We start from the raw sequence: 22,349 nt of genomic DNA, 5'->3' as shown, positions 1-22,349 counted from the left end.
ATGGAAACTGAGGTAGCCAGACCATTTTGTGCTCCAGCTAATACAGTGTTTCAGATCAAGAAAAACAGGCAAGGCTGCATCACTCTGGCCTGCCTCGTATGGACTCTTTTTTTTTTTTCCTTTGAAATATTCCATTTGCTGTTCAAGCCAAGACAAGAAAAGAAACATTTTTAACCTTAAGGGTCTGACATAAGCCTACAAAATTAAATAGCCAGGACTAAAGTGAGGCAGGTTTTACAGTTCTTAAGAGCCTATCCTTTGTTCCTTCCTTAACAGTACATTATAGCCAGGGAAAACTTTCCAAGCTGAAAGCAAACAGGCAAGAGCAGATTCAACTGCCTTTATTTGAACTGAAATCTGTGCAGGTCAGGACCACATGGTACTATATACTCTACAAATAAAGAGCAAGTATCAATACCTTCCCTGATGAGCTTACATCTAGAAAGATAAAACAAACAGAAGATGGGTGGAGGAAAAGTCTGTCCAATTACAGGAATATGGTATAGTCACCCCTAGAGCTGCTCAGACTTGAGCTTCCCGACCCCAAGTCTAAGTTTGGAGCAATAAATAAAATGGGCCAGACACTATTTGCAGACTCTGAGACAAAGCAGCCTGGCACAGCTTCTGTCTATACAGCTAAGCACTCATTCCCTTCAAAACCAAGTGGTCTCATCCATTTTGTCTCCTGGGAGCCAGCATCCCCCCCAGCTTACAATCAGGCAGTTTGGAAATGTGCGAGCTGACAAGAGCAAAAACCAGTCCAGTGAACACACTAACAAACACCACAGGCCAGTGCAGGCCAGCACAGTCTTCTGACCTTGTTTAACTTGCAAATACAGATGTAACTCATCTGTCTCCCCTGTGATTGCCTTCAGAGTCCCTGCACTCACAAGGGAAATGTGCCACTAAAGCCATCAGCCAGTGACACAGCCAGAAAAACATCCCATCAAGTTTTGGCACCTAAAAAATACTGCCTTTCATTGTGTAATTCCTGTGGAAAATACAAGACGTGGCAAAACCTTGCAAAATACTCCAACAGTGTGAATACACATCAGAATGAAGTGGTAGAAATCAGGTAGCCATCAGGTAGAAATAAAAAAGAAAGAGGGTTCTGGGTTTTATTAGTGTGTGGACAGATAAATTACAGGTGAACTCTTTGGAAATGTTACTGTTTTGGTTTTTTTTTAAAGCCGTGCTAGGCTAAAATATCAGCTGGTTTTTTATGATCACTGAAGCCGTTTTCAGAAGAGCTTTGACAAAACTGGAAAGAACCAGCAGAGAGCTGATATCCACTACAGTGCACACAAGTGTCGTCCTACAAGGTGCTGCTGGTTTTAGAGCAGAAGTTCACTGACTTCCTCACAGCTGTGCTTAGTTCACCTCCCACGAGATACCAACCTCAAAAGAGAAGGGATAAAAGCCATGCAGACAGGACTGTGACAGGGGGACACTACTGATCTCCAGTGCTTGTCACAGCCCTCATGCCACATGTCACCACCTCTTCCCTTAGCCAGAAGACCCATTCATGGAGTCTGTCTCAGCTGCAGTCAGCACGGGCTTATTTATTATAAACACCTGGTATTCAGTGCTGCTGTGCCTGCTGGAAATGGATCTGCAGGGTGATGATGAAATGAGACTGGAAATGGGAAATAACCTTTTAAGATGGCAGGGTTACAGACAAAGAAAGGTATGTCATGAGTCTCTTGTTCTCTTCCACCACATGTTCAGAAAGGACTAATAACTGATCAGTTGAGAAACTAGCAAAATTATTGCCAGCATCTCTTGTCATATTCAGATGAGATGCCTATTTTTTTTTCTTAATTAATTCATGTGAAAGAAAGACTAAAACAAAAAAATAATCAGTATGGATCTTGGAAGAAAGAATTTCAGGAAGTATTTTATGTCAAAGAATAGCCCTTCTGCCAAACAGCTGCTGGGGTTTTTAACAAATTTTTAGAGTGCAGCTTCTGAAGCTTCTTTTTTCTAATCCAGAAACCCTGAGATGTTTCTCTTCTAATTTGAGCCCACTCATGAGCTGGGAATTCTTTTCCCAATGTGTGAGTGTGAATGGTATGAATGGAAACTGCACAACTTCTTACCTCTTCCTTGCTGCTCGCTGTTTGCCGAACTCTTCCTGAAAGCACTGGCAGAAACTTTTTCATGGGTTTATCTGGATCTGTGGAAACCAAAGACTCAGCCTCCCTACATGTATTTATAAAGATTTCTGCAGAACAGAAGGACTTTTTTAGTATGCAGAAACTGAAATCAGGAGCCACTAGTTTGTCTGATACAGAAAGAATCAGGAGTCTCACTTGCACAGTTCTCGGCACTTGCACCTCCAGGGACGCTTTAAATAGAAAAGGACTCACACAAAATGATCTTTCAAATTTAAGTGGATCAACAGTTTGAAAATGCTTTCCATTTCTCTTGAAAAGCATCTGAAAGTTGGTGCTACAGGTCCAGTGCTTTGTTCTCACAAGAAACATATCCTCAGTGGCCATGGACTTGTCCATTTCCTCTTCCCAAATCCCCCTCTGCAATCCCATCAAACCGATTGCAAGGAACTATTAATTACCTCTAACAGTGCAAGAGCAAATCCCTGCACCTTCATGACTCCAAGCTGAATGAAAATAGTTCTGTCTCATTTCTGAGGTATACCTTTGGTCTCTAACATACTTGTTAATTTCATTCATCAGTTTCAACTCATGTTCTTTAAACACAGCAAATAGTCTAGCTCTGAGTGCAGATGAACTTTAGCAGTGCAGGTGATAGTAATACCTACTTTTGTTGTGTACTGCATCTGAAGATCTCAAAAGCTGCCTGCATCACTTAGTTCAGTTGTTTTGCTTAATGTAATCTCACCTGGGGCAACATAAGCAGTTGGTGCTGTGTCACAAAGGAAGAAATTTCTGCAAATGCTTGGGCTATTGCAGTTACTGCTGCAGCTGAAATTTGGTCTGATTGCTTCAACCAAATTTTTGGTTGCTTTTTTGCTATTAAATCTTGGAAAGCCTCCAAAATAAAAATGATAAAACCCTGAACATCACAAAAGATGCGTTCTTCCACATACTTGTAGATCATCTTTGGCCCACTTCCTGATTTTAACAATTACAACGTTCCCCCAAGCTCCCTGCACACTGCCATAGATACAAGGCTTTCTATGGTCTGTCATTTAATTCAGAAAACTACAGCAAGTTAGTGCAGGAACGCTATGGTAGGCATAGAGCAATTCAATACAATAAAGCACTGTTAAGTCTCTGTATGGTTTTCTTGATCGATGTTACACTGCTGATCTATTTTTATGTGTTATTTACACTGGGACAGTGCCTGGAGGCCCCAGCCAGGGCAGGACCCCATTATACTGCACATACTATCAAGTAGGATGCAAGGGCCTGTCCTCCTTGCAGCCTGTAGTCTAAATACATTCTGAATGAGACCAGATGGAGAAAACAGTCAGAGGGAGGAAAAAGTGAGACAGTTGTTAGTAAGAGTGGCAACCAGAGCACAACAGCTACTTGGCAATGCACAGTTCCTGTTACTGTTGTTTCTTTTCCCTCTGTCCTTGGTATCATGTTTTACAACCTGCAGTGACCTGTGGACAAACACTCATAAACACACTCGTCCTCTGCATGCCTGAAGCTCTGGGCACTTGAAAACAACTTTCACTGCCTGCTGAATTAGAGCACGAAGTGGGTGGTGTGAAATCACTGATTTGGAGTGACTCATGGGAGGATTATTGCTTCGGGGCGTCAAGGGAGCCCAGAAGGCACCTGATCTCAGTGCAATTCACGTAATCTCTGTCTTTATTCCCTTACACATTGCCTGCAGCAAGAGTCCTCATGGTGTCCAGGAACACAAGTTTTAATTCAAGCCATCCAGGGAACCAGCAATGGGTGCACCTCCCACCTAACTCACTAAGTCTCACTCTGGCTGAAGATGGGCTTTTAAGCTCATTGCCTCATGACCCAAATGCATTTCTTAAATTAGGGAGTACTTATTCTACCTCCCGGTCAGAGTCACAGCTGCTTTACACACAGATAAAATCCCCATTGTGTTTAAGTCCTCTGAGCAAACCCTGAATGTCCCTCTGAGTTCTTAGGACTGCTCAGCTCTGATTTCCAAAGCAATAGTGTTGGGTCTGCAAGGTCAAGTAAAAACAATAAACATAAATTCCTGCAAACACTTCCGAATTGAGCATATTTAGACATTCCCAAGCCTAAGTCTAGTCCAGTACCATACTGGAAATCCACAGGCTCTCTGACACCAGGTCCCTGTCCCTGAAGTGACTGATTGCTCACACATCCCTGTCTCTTCATCACTAGATGAGCCAGAGGACAAGGGCTGAATGGCAAAGGGACTCTCCCACTCCCTGCAGAGCCAGGCAAGTAGGGAAGTGACCAGCAGCTGTGAGAAAAGTCAGATTCCAGCTCTGTGAAGGTGATCTCTGGAGAGGCCAGAGGTGGGAGATACCAAAACAAGAGGGACAAAACCTGACAGCAGCCCTCTTCTTTCAAGAGTGCAAATCAAAAAGAGTAAAGTACTCACAGAGTCATGCAGGGTAATAAGGAATGTGATAGTACAAGGAGGGAAGGACTCTGACATTGAGTCACACCAACAAAAGGATAAACTAATTAAGCTCCTCTTTCTTTGAAGTGAGAACTTGTGCCACTGCATGGGTCAGCAGAGACCTCAGATAGGTCATCCTGGTCTTCCTCATGAATCTGTATTGCCTAACTTTCCCTCAGATCCCCGGCATCCTACAGCTGCTTTACACATGGACCTCAGTGGCACCCATAAAAGCTCTCAAAATTATTTTACCTCTTTTCTGAGAAACTTTAATTTTCCCACTTTTTTTTCTTTACATTCACAATGTCCATAACTGCATTTCTTCTGAGGATCAGTCCTTTTCAAGGAGACAGCAACCACCTAGAGCTAACACAGTATCTCCAACTACTTAGGCTGTTGTATGAAAGCAAGAGCCATCAGAAGCAGGTTGCCAAAAGAGTCCCATTTAGTTATTAATGTCCGGATTTCCTAGCATAGTGTTAGGTAAAATGGGACATGTAGACTGTACATAATACAACATATTTATTACTGCATAGCACACTACCACTTCTTGGGATATTGCTAGTGTGTGTAATGATTGCTTCAAGGAAATAGGAGAAATGGGAGCTCTAGCGTGTAGTTAGATATTAATAAAAGCATTTCCTGAATGTTTTACAAGAAATAAAAGGAAGAAAACACAAGTTCTTTGAGGTGGTTTACATAATTGCTTTAAAAGAACATTTCAGCAAACACATTCAGTAAAGACATTTTTTCCCACTTAAAATCAAGCTGAGTTGATTTTATTTGATCCTTATATTCTTAAGATAACATTCATCTTGCCTAATTCCAACCATCTAAAATTCAGGCATTGTCCTGGCTCCCTCCAGGGAGGGTAGAGACAGGCACTGCCAAGTTAATTCATCCCTTGGCTCAGATACTGCTTTGCCCCTGGGAGCACCTCATCCTGTACAAAAAACAGAAGAAGATTTGGTGACCATCTCACACTTCAGACAAGTGAAATAAATCCCATCTTAATTAGCTTTTCCACTCACTGTACTTGCACTATTACAATACCTGAACATCCATACTTTCCAAACCCGTCATTCTCACACTTTTTCTATGATAAATGGTAATTTTTACTCATTTACACATACAGCTGAGGCAGGTAGAGGCCAAGTTCTAGCCCTGCAAAGGTATTAAGCAAGTTAATTGTCTAAATTAGGTGTTTTTCAATCAGCTGACAAATACTCAGTGTTGTAGACAAAGCAGAGGCAGTTGGGTGCCCTTAGGAATTTGCTAGGATGTAAGCAGAATTGACTTGCCTTAAGGACATATGTCATGGAATTAACCCCAGGTCTCCTGAGCTGCTGTCCTATCCTTTGGAATGTCCTTAACATCAAGCAAATCCTCTGCTGTTTTTTGAATAAAACTTTTGAAGTATTTACAGTCATGTCTTCTTCTTTGTCAAACTCTAACAAGCTATGCAAACTCAAAGCCTTTCATTCCTCCTCATAAATCAAACCTGACTCCAAGCCTCCCTTCTCACTCTTACTCCTCTTTTCTAAGCTATCCTTAGATCTTAACTTAGCAGTAAGAGCACAGTGAGGCCAAAATTCCAGGATTTTTTAGGTGTTACTGTGATACAGCTCCACACAGGAACATCAGCACAAAGTTAGATCTTGCATTAAAATCAGTGAAAATACAACATTCACTTCAGAGTTCAACTCTGGTATTCAGCTTCTGAACACTCTGCACCAGAGCACAGTGCACTGACACCATGTCTCTTGCACTTAGAGAAGTAATTGGCCAAGACCTTAAAATTTAAATACTTGGGGCATGTCAACATGTGAGTCCAGACCCAGGAAGATGTGAATTAGCAGCACACTGGCTGCTCTGCAATCACATCACGCAGAAGTGTGTATTAGAAGGAAGCAACTCACTTAATTTTGGAACAAACTTACTCCATTTGAACAACAGCCTTAGGGCAGACAGCCTGTGGCAGGCCATGCAGAGTCAGTGTGAGGAAGATACCACTCTGCACACTGTTATTCCAGTTGAACAGTAGCTGACTCCCACGTGTAGACAACCTTTATCAGTCCAGAGCAGGCTCCAGCACTGGGTGATATGTGCTTCTTAGAATAATCTTGGGGAGAACTGCTGGATGCTGAGCATGTCCTCTGACTTGCCTAGGACTTGCACCTCAGTTGCAATATGGGTCAATTTATAAAACAGACTCTGTTCTTTTCATCTGGAAAGAGTTTTTTTTGCTATTATCTCATTAAAGTGAAACAGAAAAGCCAGTTTCTGTAGAGAAAGAGGTGTCAGCCCCATACTATTCAAGCAAACAACAAGAAAGAGCCACTGTTTCTGGTACTAAACAAGTGCACTTCTCCCCTTCTAGGATAGCTGCCTTGATCCCTAACTAATCAAAACAATCCTGTATAAACCTCAAATTATCTAAGTCTAATCACGTTCTGTTTTCAGAAACCATGAGCACAGAGTATGGGTAGCTCGTGAGAAACACACAGGTAAAGTATCATGCATCTTTCAAGAAACCTACTGAAATAGTTACAAAAGGTTTTTCAGACTTCTGGTTAGTAGAGGGATATTTGATCATCTCCTGCATTAACTAGACCCCCAAAGCCTTACACAGTTACCCTTAGACTGAATCCACTAGCATGTTTGTGGACTAGCTCTTATTGTCCAAACAAGAATCAGTTTCTGGGGATATCAAGAAAACAAGATTCTGCAACATCCTTTGTATGGGACTGCTCTGTCCATCTTCTGAAACAGAAAAAGTTAAATCTCCTACATCAATATGAGAAAGTTCTGCCCCATCAGCCAGCTTCAGAACAAGGAAACTTGTTCTGTGTCAGGGTTTCCAACCTGTCTTGCAAACCACCAGAGGAACAAATGACTTCAGAGTTTTACACACACCAGAGAATCCCACGCAGGACCATATCTCTGTAGGGGAATGAAGGGTAAGTACTTAGGCAGCAAACACTGCCAAAAACTCAAATGCCTATTTTGGAACTTTCTCCCACCCTTACAGAAAAGCAGGAGGTGGAAATGACTGCTACTCAAGAAAATATACCCATGGGACTGAGGTTACATCTTCAACTTGAAATGTCCAAAAAGAGCTCTGAGTAATTGCTGCAGCCTCCACAGCATAGCTGGGTTTTCCTTCTGAGCAGTGGCACACACAGGCTAAGCCTGGGAAGATTTCCATAATACAATGTAATGTAAGGGCAGCTCACACCATATCCCATCAGTGAGATTCAGTAGAACAAGCTGGACAAAAGCTACTGAACTTCCAGGATAGAATACTGGAAACACAGGCTGAGGATCCTGAATCCTGAGCACAAGGCCCACGGAGTCTTGGCTCTTCAGAACAAACTGCTCACTGTCAATCACTAATTTATCCATCCTCCATCAGCACCTTTTCAACTTTTCTAACTGCTTGTGCTCACACGTCTTCTCCCCTGTGGCTCGAACCAGAATGAAGAGAGTCAGCACAATTTAAACAGGGTCATGCTTTCCAAGCATCAAACCAGTATTTTGCTGAGAAAAGAATGAAAACAAATTGTACACTGCCTACTGCAAGGCCTTGTGAGATTCCCCCAGGGCCACCACAACAGACCACTGTAATCTCTGCTGATGCTTGCACTGAAGATAACAATGCTGCTTGTTATCAAAGCCACTGTGTCCCAGCTATTCTGGCCTTACACACTATTTATCTTATAAAGATGAGTGCAGCGCTTTATAGACTGTCTAATAGTTTATCTTGGAGATGTCGAATCCCACTTTCCACTGTGTCATGTTGAATTCCTGGGTGGAAAATAAAACACAACAAGTCCACACACATTCCAAAATGCTTTTCTCACACCACTTCAGTGGCATTTACCTTGTTTGTAGGGAAAGGAAGGAAGGAAAGCACAGAAAGGATGGAAAGTACTTTCTTTTTTTTTTAACACCATTTACTAGAACAGATTTTATTACCCATAAATAATGGTGGTAACCTAGGATAAAAATAGAAGTAAAGCCTGTCTTCACTGAGAAAATGACTATCTATATTTCATCACTGACCAACTGCAGAACAGCTGTGCCTGTGATATCAATGTTATCACAAAGGAATTTCTACCATTGTCGTGAAAACCTGGCACAAGACCCGAAATCTGTCTGAATTCTCTCCCTTTAACAGTTTAACACCCCACATGTCAGACTGCTAGAGCAGAGTACCCCTGGGGAGTGAGAGATTTTCATCATGTCAGGGCCATTTCTGGGAATTGACAGGATACAGGAAAACGATGCCTGAAGCTTTTACAAAAGCACAAGAGAGAGTTTCACTGTAGGAAGGAGATTAAATTTCAGAGGGGAGTTTGGAAGCAGGAGCAGATTGTCCCGTGACTTGAAACCACCTGGAGAACTGCTGCCACTAAAAGGTAAGGATGGTCAATTCCTCTTAGGAAAGACCAAGCCCTTGTGCCACAGGACATGCGGGCAGTACCACAGATACAGCACAGTAGAAAAAAAAAAAAAAAAAGATAAACCACACAGAATCTCACCTTGGCTTTTAAATTGAAGACAACAATTGCATTCTGTTTTTTTCTTTTTTGTCTTGCTTTGAAAGCAGATGTTTGGATTGAGATGAACTCCCTGCACTGTTTGCTGCACACACCTTCTGCTTTTCTGTCAGGCTGTGAAAAGCCAGAAAAATTGGCACTGGAGCTTTCAGTATTGTATTGTGCCTCAGTATTCATTCTTCATCCTTACACATCAGTGTACAACAGCAACAAATAGAGAAAAAAAAAATCCTTCCATCATTGCATCACTTAAGGAGCCAAAGCACAGTAACTCATCTTTCACCAAGTAGGAAGGATTTGATTTTAAGTACCATTGAGGAGATAACTGTCTGTGTTACAAGTTTCATAATGGTGCTCATGTTGCCATTTAGGAAAGTAATGAGCTGTAGCAAAGTCACAGGAAGCGAAGGACACAGGAGCTTCAGTCTCCTGAGGACAGCACAGCAATTTATCTGTACTTAGACGTCTAAAACTGTTTAGGGAAATAATAAAATAAATAAAAAACCAAACCTAAAAACCAAAGCACAGACACGTGAATTTGCAGAGAAATACCTTAAGAAAATCAGCCCATTTCCTCCTTCACATAAATTTTATTATGTGAGTTTAATCTATCTTCAGCCTAAGCAGTTTATAATTATTTTATCTAAGGACGGAAAATCTTTCCGTGTGAAAACTCCCTTAACTTCACTGGAAGTTGCACAGGTAGTTGAGATGTTATACTGGGGAAGGTATTTCTTTGCCATGAATCCAATTTTTATTTTTTTTTCAAGCTGAGGCAGCTTTATGAGCAGAAATAAATCTGCTTTTTGTAGATGTCACTAGAGGACTCTAAACACCGAATCGTAACTCCAAAACAAACCTGTATACTGCAAACAGTATTACCCAGGACATTCATCTTAAAAAGATAGACAGCACAGAGGAGCACAGCTACACGCACCTTTTTTTTTCCTAGAAAGAGCACCTAAAAGACTCTTGGGTCTGAACAATGTTAGTAACTTCCTTAGATGCACCAATTCTCTTACTTTTTTTCCCTCAGTTAATGGGGGTGACATTCCAAAAATTACATCAAATCAGCTTTTCCTTAAAGCCCTCAAAGCTTTGAGTTCAATTTGCAAAACAATAAATTGAGTCTTGAAATAAACACCTTGGATTTCACGAGGCCTGAGAAAACCTCACTTCTGACAAGATTACAGATTGTACAAAACATCAGATCAACTGACCACAATGATTCAGACTGTAGTTATGTAAAGCATCCTTGCCTATTAAAATAGTTTTAGGAAAAAATCAGATTAATAACAGAGATTTATGATACTAACTGACTCTTCAGTCAGCCAAGTTCACCCTTAAAGATCAGGCTAAAACTGTCTTTTGCTGTTTCCAGCCTTTACGTGTAGCCAGCCCTGCCCACAGCACCTGGGCCACAAGGTGCACACACACCAGAGCTGTGACTGCTCAGTGCCTGTGGTGCTCAGAAACAGGCTCAGAAACACCTGCAGAGCTGGGATGGACTCCAAGTGTGCCCAGGTCTCCCCACAGATGGAAAGGAGAAGATCCACCTCCCCCAACACCTTCCATCCAGCAGCTCCAGGGCTGGCACAGTCCTTCGGGAACAGGCAGAATTGGTCTCCTTATGATTCATTCCATGCTCTAGCTCAGTACCAGGTAGGAAGTACCAACACTGATAGCAAAATATTAATTGGGGCAGATCCAGTAAAAGAAGTCTCATCCCTGGAAGATGGTGCAGCAGCTGTGCAAAGCCAGTCTCCTTCTGCTGGGCCTGACAAGGGAGCGCTCGCAAAAATGTGGAACTGAGGTGGCTGAGAAAGCCAAGCCCCAGAACACCAGCAACACCACTGCTCTGACCCACACCTGGGAAACTCCCCTTCCAGGCCACCTCAGCACCTGAGCCACTGAAATATTCCTTTACAATTTAGTTTTTTATTTTAAAATTGGCAGAAGTAAAAGACTGACCCTTCTCATATCAGTGTGCTGTGAGAGCTCATTGCTGAGGATCCCAAAGGAGTCCCATGGAAGGGGGCTAGGAAAATTTATGATCTTCAAGGGCCCTTCCAACCCAAACCACTTTATGATTCTATGATGTCTTACAGGCCCCTCCCAATGCTACTGAAACATAGCTAATAAATTAATAAAAGCTCCTCTGAATGAGAAAAGGCCCACTGCTTATAACTCATGACTATATAAACACAAGTGCCAAATTTGTTGCTGTGCCTTCTCTGATTTCTATTGAACAAAAATGGACCTTCAGAGAGATATAAAAAACAATTGTTCTATTACTACGACATAGTATAGTAGCAGCTTTGAAGATTTATTTATGTTCTTAATAAAGGTTTTCAAGCACCTGCTTAAAAAAAGAGGAAATTAAGTAAAGCATGAAATTAAGTAAAGCATTTATTTAAAGGTAATTTATATGCAGGTGGAGCCTTTCTTTCACAAGGTAAGAGAATGGATATGAGAATGCTACATTCTGCAAAGCTACAGGTTATGACAGTGCAGAGAACTTTACAGTTAGAGCTGGTTCTTACTGTAAAGCTGGGAGAACAGGAACTGCACTTGCAACAGCCTATTACTACTTGTCATTGCCTTTTATTTTATTTTATTTCCCTCTCTCAAAGTGAAGCTCTCTGGATACTCAAGGATGTTATGAGCATTCTTCCTTTATTATACTGTTCTAAAGCCTTTTAGTCTAAGCCTTCATAAAACCTCACACATAAGCATTATAAAATTACAGGGAATAAGTTCCATATGAAAAATTCATCATATTTCTTCTTACTATTTTTTAGCAGAGATTCTGACATTAAGCATGAGAGCAACAGACATTGTTTTAATTCTTCATTGTGGAAGGGGAAAAAATCAACTTTTTGCTTTTGGTTAAGAATGAATTTTTTACATACTCCCTCTTTGCAGTCTGCCCCTTGCAAAACCAAAAAAGGATTTTAGGCAGACAAAAAGTAACCACAATTATATGGAGTGTGTCATTGATAAATTCCAGGGGAATACAACAGGCTAGGTAGGCACATACCATTAGATCTAGCTGTTCAAAATCTTAAAATTCTAGCCAAGATTAAGCTGGACTATGTGACCACACCAGCCCTCAAGACAGCACTTAACTTTTAAAAGGCTCGATCTCACTCTAGGCTTAGACTTTAAGAAAGTAACTCTTTCAAGAGAACATTTTACACAGCAGCCTATCTTTAAACATGTGCTTAAGTCTCTTGAAGTCACTAAGTACAGATAGACTGAGAACAGGCCCAAGTCTTTCATTTTATGACAGCCTTAGATTTGTATAATTTTAGTTAATCCTAGGCTTTCTGTTCCCAGTGCATTTAGGCATGAGTTATGCTGACACAAGATGAGATCAGACTTGGTGCTGCAGCGTCTTCAGGAATTTTGGAAGAGGATGTTCCAGGAAAATTGGTAACTTCTTTTCTGCCCACCCCCTAGGAGAAAAAAAATAAGAATGCAACAACAACCCAGCACGTCACTGGAGTATGTTTAGATGTTACAGAGGTTTTAGCCTCTCTTCTGCTGCGTGACGTCTGCTTCCTGCAAGTCTCCTGATTCTCTGACCAACTAAATTGGAAACAGTTTAATTATGGTTATTTATTTTGCTTTTAAACTGACCACATTATAAGAAAAAGCTCACACAACTCTTCTGTTTATAGTAGCACAGGAAGAAAAATATGCAAAGATGTACAAAAAAGGATAAGTGTTACTGAAAGCTGAGTAATACACACAGTGTGAAATTCATGCAGAGCAGAATTACAGGTCTCCATGCACATATAATCTCCAAAGCATGAATTTGTCTTTAGCCACATATGTATGTTCTGAGCCATTTAGGATTTGTCCTGAAAAATTAAGTTTGAAAATAAATGTCTCTAATGGCCTGTGCTGAGTCTGACCAGGGAAACTGTTAGGGAAACTCTCAGGTACCAACAGAGGTCTGAACATTAGCCACATTTTCCAGTTACGTTGTGGGGAAGTGTAATGACTTAGTTAAGGCCAGTATAATGTCCCAGGCTTAAACTACCACACCCATCACACTGATAGTCAATTGAGTCAATGATTCAACCCAGATGGGAATCCAGGTTCTTCTTGGCTAACTGTTATCTCTTCTGCCCATTAGGTTATGTGACTTCCATAAGTTATTTTGCAGTTCCAGTCAAAAGACAATAAATCCACATGATGCTAAACGCTGCCTCCCAGCTGTAATGCAAAGTGGAATTTTGGACCACAGCACTGTTTCCTGACTCATCCTGGATCCCCTCCATGTGACGTTGGATCCATCTAAGCTGGGGAGAGCAGAATAGAAGGGCTGTGCTTTTTTATCTTTTTGATTTTTTCTTTTTTTCTATCACCCACTGTCAGATAACACGTGCATGTTCTCGCAGCATGTCTCCAGAACATGGAAAAAGACCAACAATACCAGAGAGGGGCCTTTCTGAATACACAAGGATATAAAGAATAAGATAAAAGGGCTAAAGATTTATACAGGGATTATTTAAATAATGACTCACTGCCATTTCTAAGTTTATAAAATATATAAAACCCAGACAGAAATGTTGGGGCAGGGGGAAGCTGTTAAGAAGTGCGACAGAGGTGCAGGGCTATAAAAAAGTTAAAAATAGCACACCCATGGAGCAAAATTTCCTTCACACCTAAATACAGCCACTACACTTCACATCTCCTGCACATGGCTTTACTGTGAGCTCCTCTGTTGGTTGTTGGCAGCTGGAGAGAATCCAGAAAGCAAGGAAAACAAACACACGGCACGTTCCCTGCGTCTATCTGATTTAATGACATCTAGCACACACCTTTGGCTCTTTCCAGGGGTTAAAAGACAAAGGGCCAAACACAGCTCCGGCAATCCCGCAGGCTGCCTTGCCAAGAGAGCGCGGTGGGAAAGCCTGCTTAACCAGCCCCAAAGGATTCCCTCATGGAGGAAACCTCAAAGAGTACAGAGGTGGCTCAGTGGCCAATTCCAGCACCAGGGGTTTTAGCCAAAGAAATCCTGGCATGTGCTGGGAATTCAGCTGATGAATCAGCCTCTCTGGATCCACAGGTGACCGGCATGTCAGTGGCACACAATGAAGCGACATCTGAGATTACAGATGCTGGGCTTTTAACAGCAAAAAGAATGAGAGGAAAAGCAGAACAGGAATTAAAAAAGAATTCAGAAAGGCATCATTATTTTGGCCACCCTGAGCTAACAGCAGGCTCACAGGGTGACTCCAATGTTTATGGCTTTCTGCCAGTTAAACTGTAAAGATCCTGACTGTGTGGGACATTCACTCCTCTGCTTGTTTTGTGACATGGAAAAGAGGCTGAGCATATACATCCCTTCTGCTAGGATCAAAATAAGGACAGGTGCTGCTGGGAGCATTTCATCCTTTGCCTTTGCTTTTCAATATCTTGCTGTTCACAAGGTTAGCTGCTTAATTATCATTACTTAATCTCTGAGTAATACAGATGTAGTATCCTCAAACACTTTAAAGGACTCTTTCCCAATGAACAGTATCTATTTCCATTTAACACTCTGGCTTAATTAAAACTTTTTCTCCCCCAGGGCCTTGTTTCATTTAATTCAATTGCAAAATCCCAGTAGAATGTCCAGACTGCAGCACAATTTGTGAAATGAACACAGTGGTATCTGCAGTGAAAACATCACCTCTCAGAAAACAAAAAAAAAAAAAAAAAACCAAAACATTGGGAAGCAGAGGAAGATCAGAGCAATCACAGTGTTTTGGAAGGTTGGTTGATGGCACAACCTGCAGCTGGGAAAGAAGAAGGCAGAGGCCAGTACTTGGGAGTGGGGTCAAAAAGAGGTATCAGTCTTCTGGGGATCTGACCGTAGATCAGTAGCCACTCACCAAGACAAAGCTGAGGGCAGGAATACAATTTGAAATTATATCTTTCTCATATCAGTCACCTTACTCAGTACTACTGAGTGGCACTTCTCCCTTCTTGGGAGTATTGTCCTGAAGGCACCTACCAGCTTTTGTAATAGAAGTCATTCTTGTATTTTCAGACACAGCAGAGACTGGTGAAGCTGCTATTTCCATTTCTGGTTAAAGCACTCAACGGGCAGAGCCCACACACTGACTGTAGGAGATTTGGAATCACAACACTTCTGCTGGTCGAGAGCACAACTCTCAGTGCTTCAGCACTGCACCTAATGGGAGCCTGTTCTGCTGCCCACACCCTGAGAATCCCTGCTGGATCGATCCAGTCCGAAGGAGAGGGAAAGCATATTTAGTTCCTGGATCTCAGGCTAGTCTGGATGTCTAAGCCAAAATAAAGTTCAACTAAAAGTGAAGCCAAGCTGCTCAGCCTGATCAAGGCAAAAATGCTTCAATTTATGAGGCATCTCAGAGCAGGACCTGTCTTGGAAATTTTAAGAAAAAGAGGTGTGGCACCTGCAGAATTTGAATATCTCTTTTTGACAGTAGGTTTACAATTATGGATTAAAATACCCCAATTTCTCTTTAAAATACTACTAAGATACCCAACTTTCACAGAAGACTTTGGTCCTTACACTTTGCAGAAAATTATGTGCTTTTCTGGATCAAGCCCATAATAACCTAAATAAACTAATTAAAAGGCAAAGATGAAAGATCACATCAATTATACTGATGAGGACTTGAAAAACAGCATAGAGGTGGTGCGCCAGTAGCACTAAATACCTCCAAATGGTAAACAGCAAAATCAAGTCTCTTTACTTGTCCCCCAGGTTTGCAAGTAAAAGAGAGAATGTGACATGCTGCAATTCTTCAAGCACTTGCCTGCATCTTCCTGGCCTCTGTCAGAGACACAGACACAGTGTGAACTGCTGCTTTCTCAGCTTCTGGTCCCATTTATCTCTATTATTCTTGGACAAGTTGCCCCAGTTCAAATCAAAGTGAAGCTCTTTTTGAGGAAACATAGGTGGCTGCTCTGTGCTCCTGCAGCACAGTCACCGATTACCTAACGCGCTCAGGAATGTTTCCCTTCTACAAGCAACAGCTTTCATTTTGCAATATTCGCTGCAAAACAAGCAGCTTTCCCACCCTGGGAGTTCCTTCACAAAGTGAAGGGGAGGTGGTCCCTGTGAACAGGCGAAGGATCTCCTTCTGGCTGCACTCCGGCCAGCCAGGTGCTCCGCGCTCCCAGGGATGGGCGCTCTCAGCAGCCGCGCTTAGGGCGATGCTGGAGGACTGTGTATAAAGGAAGGAATTCTGCCACCGCTCCAGCAAGCAACAGTTCTGCTGAGGAGCATGGGTTGATCATGCCCTGCTCCCTTCCCAGAGCCCGGAGCCAGCTCTGCGGAGCAGGAGCAGGGGTGCCGGGCTGAGCGCACGAACTCCTCTCCTATCTCACAGCCTCTACGCCCCGCTCCCCAAAAGTAACTCCTTCTCTCCCTTCACCCCCAAGCCCACCCCGGCAGAGCCTAGCCCTTTCCTAAGCCAGCCCCATCTCCCCGCGGACAGCGAGGCAGGTGGCCCGGGGGCCGCCAGGTGCCGGCACCGCTCCGCTCCTGCCGGGGCAGCCCCGGCGGCGCCCGGGGCAGAGGCGAGCGGAGCGGCCGGGACAGGCAGCGGGGAGCGCTCGCACCTTCCCACACCGCCCTCCACCCCTTCCCCGCGGCGCGGAAAGTGCCCCGGTACCGCGGGCCGGCCGGTACCTGCCGGGGCCGGAGAGCGGCGGGAGCGCAGCGGGGCCGGGGCCGGGTGTCGGAGGCGTTGCGAGCGCGGCGGCTCCTCCCCGGCGGCGGCGGCGGCGGAGGGTCTCGCTCCTTCTGCGCCGAGTGTCAGACTTTCCCTCGGCCGCCCTCCCTCCATCCCGCCACCCCTTTCCACTCCCTCGCACGCACATGCACACCCCTCCAGCAAATGGGCTGCCGCCTGAGAGTGCGCCTGTGTGTGCGGGTGTCTGTCAGCCGGAGCAGGCACACACCCCCTGCTCGCCGCAGGTCCCGCACCCGGCCGGCCGGCCGGCGGCTCCCCAGGGGTGTCGGGCTGCGCACCCCAACACCGGCCGTGGCAGCCATGTGCCCCCCCCGGGGCCCTGAGCCCCTGCGCCTTCCCTGGGCCACAGCCCGCTCCGGCAGTGCCGGGTCACACACCTGCGAGCTCGCACAGGAGCATCCCGAGCTGCCTCTGGGATCGCCGTGCGCGGCTGCTGCTCCTCCTCCACGTGGCTAAAGCAGCCTCAGGTCCGCTCACGGTGTTCCCGTGGCACATTCCCTGTGGGACGGAACTGCCGGACACTGGCTTGTAGATTGGTTGAGTAAATAAAGCCAGCTCGCCACAATCACGGTAAGTGGCCCGGAGCTCAGGGCCGGGGCGCATTTAAGAGTTTGCCTGTGTGCACAACTGTAGCTGCCAGGGGCACATCTGCATTCGCCTTTATTTGTTTTGCCCCCGGAATGTGCTACATTGGTGGTTCTCCAGCTTTCGCATGCTGCAGACCACTTCCTAAGAGAGAATTTCTCTCCTGGACCAGCCCACTCCCACACCAAACCATTCTCTCCAGCATATTTCCTTCTGTGGCTGCCCGAGGAAGAGCCTTCCTGCCCGCAGGCTGAGAGCCACTGCACACATGGCACAGGCAGTATCAGACCCTTCCAGACAAGACACACTGGGGCTCTTTCAAGAGCTGCGTTTCCCTCAGTGAAGGGCTCAGATTGAAAGGCCTCAGCTGGCAGCTCAGTTGTGGAACAGACCCCGACTGTTGCTCCCGTGGAATAACAGCAGAACCAAGGAAGCCCAGAGAAATATATTGGAGTTTCCATCATGTAACTCACCTCAGCAGAACTTCATCCTCACCTACCATTCACACACAAGTCAGATGGGTGGTCTGGGTATACAGGACAGGAGCTAAATAAGAGGAGGTTTTTAGGTTCACCAAAAGTCAACTTTACACCTTTTTTTACCTATGTTTTTTAAACAGTTTGTTAGTGCAGTACCAAACTGACATTATTTTTATAAATTCTACTCACTTAAATACTGACTGTACTTATCTACATGAATTTTACATTCCCAAAAGTCAAAGAGAGGAATTTGGAGATCGGTTGACTGTTGATTTCTGCTGTTTAAAGCCTTCAAAAAAAATAAAAGGAGATTTTATACTGAATTTCCACATTTGTATCATTATCGCTGGTAAAACTTTGCATTGCTTTAATCCCCACATGGCACGGCTTAATACAAATAAAATTGGGATGAGTACGATGCAGATTTGAGCCCAGTTTTGAATTTCTGCAGAATAATTCTTACACTTTACCTTGTTCCCACTCACTGAAGATCACAGGCACTCTGCTGATAACCCCCTTCTGCAACTGAAGAAGCTCAACAAATAGAAAACGAGGAGCAGGTTGGTGGAAGAAAAATCCTTGTGAGTTTTTGTTGTTTTTAGAGTATTTATTAGAACTATGGAATAGGGGTCTGAGGTACTTTGAGAACATGAATCCTGATAAAAAGAAAACAAAATTCTGGGTTTTTTTCATGTTCTGGAGATGTGAAAAAGAAATCAGCATGAATGCTTCGTTTTGTCATTTGTGGAACAAGTCTACAGACTGTGAAATGTAGGGGGGGAAAAATAAATGTTTTGGAAATGTTTTTATTTTAGCAGCTGGGGGGGGTGTGGAATAAATAGGAGAAGATTTGTCTTTCAAGAGTTATAGAACCGAATTTGTGAGATAGAAGCTCTTCCTGAAGTGGAGGAAAGCAGGAAAAAATCTGCCCTCTTGTGGCTGCTGGCTAAAGGAAAGGCGATAAAATAACATTTCTCTGCAGACAGCAGGGAACGAGCGCTTTTGTGTGCCTGGATGAGAAGGCTCTGAGACAAGGTTACACGAGGTCATGCCATGGACACAGGCTGAGCAGGCATTCGCCATCTGCACAGCATCATTGTAAATGATCACTCGATGCATTCCTTGGCATTGTATTTTAAACCACTGTTCAGAAATTCCCAGAGCAGATAAGTACAGCTTTACTGGGAGACTCAGAAGGAATTCTACCTTTTTCAGCATCTGTGTTATTGCCACCTCTTTGAGTGACCTTTTTGGTCAGGACTGCATTTGCTCTTAGCAGGGTGTTGGAAATGCCCCCTGAAATAGGAATTTCTGCCAAATGTACAGAAATGGTCTGAAGTTTCCATAGGAAAAGAAAGGTTCCTTGCCATGCTTTGAAGGTGTGATTATTGTAATGATGGTTAGGATGATGCTATTATTTTTTGTGCAGAAAGGACACTGACTATTGGACGGAAGAAGCATTCAACAGCTCCTTTCAAACACGAATTTCAAAAGTAAGGGGGTTTTCTCTCTATTTTTTTTTTTCTTTAGTAGCTAATTTGGAGCTTCCCTAAGGCCAAATTCCACACCCAGTGCCCAGAGCAACTGATCAAAGTATCTGTAAAGTTGAGTGGCTCATGGAAGAGCAGAAGTTGAACATCAGATACTTTTGTTTTCTCATTGGGCAATAATACAAGCATGAATTAAATTACCAAGCATATCTTTCATAAATAACTAAAATGAGGAAGAGAGGTCAGCTATTTTTGTCACTTCCCATTTGCTTAATTTTGTGCTTGATCATTAATCTGAACAATGTCCAGACAGTGTAATACCAAACTGGCATATTTCAGGCAAAACTATTTTCATGTGAAATTAATTGTCATGGTAAAATAGACAATCCTTTAGTAAAGACTGTGGGAGAAACAGGAGACAGCAGCCTGCTGCCACACTGTAAGTGTTTATCCTTATGCTGAGTACTATTATTCCTTCTGTAAGCAGTGACAGAAATGCCTGCAGCATGATGCAATGCAATGGTGTTGGTTAAATCTCTTAAGAAGAGGGATTCTTTTCCAAAATGTTGGGCTAAGTTGTGCCCAGTGAATCACTTCAAGTAGAACTACTCTGCATTTGGTGATGCTGAGGTCCTTCATGAGAAGGTCTCATCATTCATGTCCAACTCCGAAAATTTTCCAAGGAACCTCCCATTCTTTTCAAGCCCAAGGAAGAAGGTGTTGATTTACACTGCTTGTTCCCAGCCATCCATCCCTGCATTTGCTTCCAGCAAAACAAGAAAATGTTAAACATGATAGATAAAGCCACTAAAGACCAGAACTGATTTGCCTTCATCTGCTGGAAAGCCAGATGAGCAGTGAAGGATCCAGAAGTAGGGCAGCCTTTGTAGGGATGAAGAGAGAGCAATCAGCTGGGCACAGAAATGCAGAAATCACTTCATCCAGTCAGCCTCAAGTGCCTGTGTTTGTGACTCAGCCACCAAATTTGCTTCCCTGGGGAGGCTTGGGTCACTAAATTCCTACAGTTACTGTACAAGCACATTGGCAGACTGAGTTCCATACTTGAAATAAAGTCAAATTCAAATCAAATGCTATCCAAGAATCTGGATCAATATTGTCTGAAGACAGTAAGTCATATTTCCACTTCCAATAATGGCACCTACATTGATTAATGGACTGCATAGAGAAGATTGTATATATATATATATACAATATATATATATATACAATATATATATATATATACACAGACACATACCAGAGAGTTACTGGCAGGCAGGTGTTTTAAAGAGGATGAGTAAGAAAAAGAATAGTGCTAGTAAAGTATTGAATTTCCACCTTGCAGTCCATCAGGAGATAAAGGCTCTTTTTCTGCACTCTTTCTGCACAGGAAAGCCAGAGTTTGTCCATTGCCCTGTGCTGATGGGAGTCTCCAAAGAAAGACAAAGGACTTTGCTCTCTCTCCCTCTCCCATCACTTTGGGAAGAGGAGAATCTGCTTTAGTCCAGTGTTGGTAATCATAATGCAACACCTGCACAGTAATGCTGATTTTATGTCTCTGGAAAAAAGAAAAAAACAACAAACCAAAACCTGGAAAACACCCCACCCTATCCCTGAGCATGGCTGTGAGGTGATATCAATAATCCCAGGGTCCTGGCCATGTCCTTCCTGACTACTACAAAAATTAATCTTGTCCTGGCCAGGACCTTGACAGGCATATAGTGCATGTGGGATCTGGCCCAAATATAGTGAGAAGAATAAAAATTTTGTCAACAGATCACAAATAGTATGTCAAGAAAAAAAGTTTGTTGCATTTCCAGTTATGTCCAGGATAGGAAAGAAAATCAGCTTCTGAGACCCCACAGTTCTATGAAAAAAAAAAAAAATTAACTGAAGCTCATTTTCCTGCTTTGCATAAATTAAACTTCTATATTTCTACTTCCAGTGAAATCAGCTGTTGAACTAATTGGTTTAAGGCATTATCCTGCTCTCCCTAAATGGCAATGACTGCTGTACTGATTTATGGGCTTCAGCACCAAGCAAGGGAGGGTAAGAATAAAATCAGCTCTGAGCTGTGTCCAGAGAATTCCACTTCCCCTCAGCGGTGGCTGTAGAAATAGGAATTAAAAACCCCTCATTTTAATAAAACATGAGTGCTATTACATGAAATAGTACCATGTATTTTCTTATCTCAACACAGGATATCTAGTTCTGTTTATCCTTAGCATGAACAAATCTTTGTGAATGCCTGAAAGTTGCATTTTTCCAGTGAAAATATGTACTTGTGGTTAACAGAAGACAAACATCCAAGCAATGGTTCTATAGATAGAAACGTTCTTTCCTCTAAATGGCTCTAAAAGATAGCTTTGTCCAAAACACACCCTATTTATTACTTATTCTTGAATATTTTTGTTTCCTACTCAACTTAGGGCAAACCTTACCTCTGAGTGATCACTTTTCAAGCAAAATAGTGTTAAATGGAACCACATGCCTTAGTGATTTACAGCATGCATTATGTGGGCTCATGTTCACTGTCCTCAATAAATAACTATTTTGATTGTATTATAAGATCACCTCCCTTAAACTCTTAAACATTAAATTTGTTATAGCCTCCTCAGTGAGAACAGATTGCTGTCAGTAGCTGAAGACAGTACGCTAATGGCCAAGTCAATATGAAATTTGTCCGGAAGATGGGAATTTTCAGCACTTTCAGAAGGATGAAAACAGTAAGTTGGTATAGCAGGTTTGTTTACATGCTTCCTCTGTTCTATGTTGGTATTCTGTTTAAATCCTTTCATTAAATATCTTCAACAGGTTTGAAGGAAAGGAGCTTTTAACTTGAAGATCACCCTTTCTAATGCAGGCAGGCATATATTTATAGGAGTTGTGGATTTTGAGAGCTCTAGAAGAGAACTTCAAAGGTTT

The 22,349-nt window shown here is 42.9% G+C and overlaps 1 protein-coding gene and 1 long non-coding RNA gene across 4 annotated transcripts in view; one reads left to right on the top strand and one right to left on the bottom strand.

Annotated features, from left to right (window-relative positions):
- The window catches only part of SEMA3D (semaphorin 3D), a 144,497-nt gene extending 127,124 nt beyond the window's left edge, over positions 1–17,373 (bottom strand). The window contains exons 1-2 of one of the 3 annotated variants that reach the window (XM_038153515.1): positions 16,807–17,199; positions 2,100–2,176 (exon numbers count right to left, since the gene is read on the bottom strand). The gene's annotated coding sequence lies outside the window, so the exon portion shown is untranslated. Of the gene's footprint in view, positions 1–2,099; positions 2,177–16,806; positions 17,200–17,247 lie in introns of those variants that run through there. The other 2 variants (XM_038153514.1, XM_038153513.1) reach the window with 2 other exon arrangements.
- Positions 17,309–22,149, top strand: LOC119707901. Its single transcript, XR_005258900.1, has 4 exons — positions 17,309–17,440; positions 18,425–18,494; positions 19,364–19,427; positions 22,034–22,149. It is a non-coding gene; the product is annotated as an uncharacterized LOC119707901 (long non-coding RNA).
- Positions 22,150–22,349: the final 200 nt, after the last annotated feature.

The sequence above is a fragment of the Motacilla alba genome, chromosome 1A, assembly GCF_015832195.1.
Source record: "Motacilla alba alba isolate MOTALB_02 chromosome 1A, Motacilla_alba_V1.0_pri, whole genome shotgun sequence".
NCBI lineage: Eukaryota > Metazoa > Chordata > Aves > Passeriformes > Motacillidae > Motacilla > Motacilla alba.
Note: the sequence above shows the minus strand (reverse complement) of the source record. Positions and strands in the feature narration are given on the sequence as shown.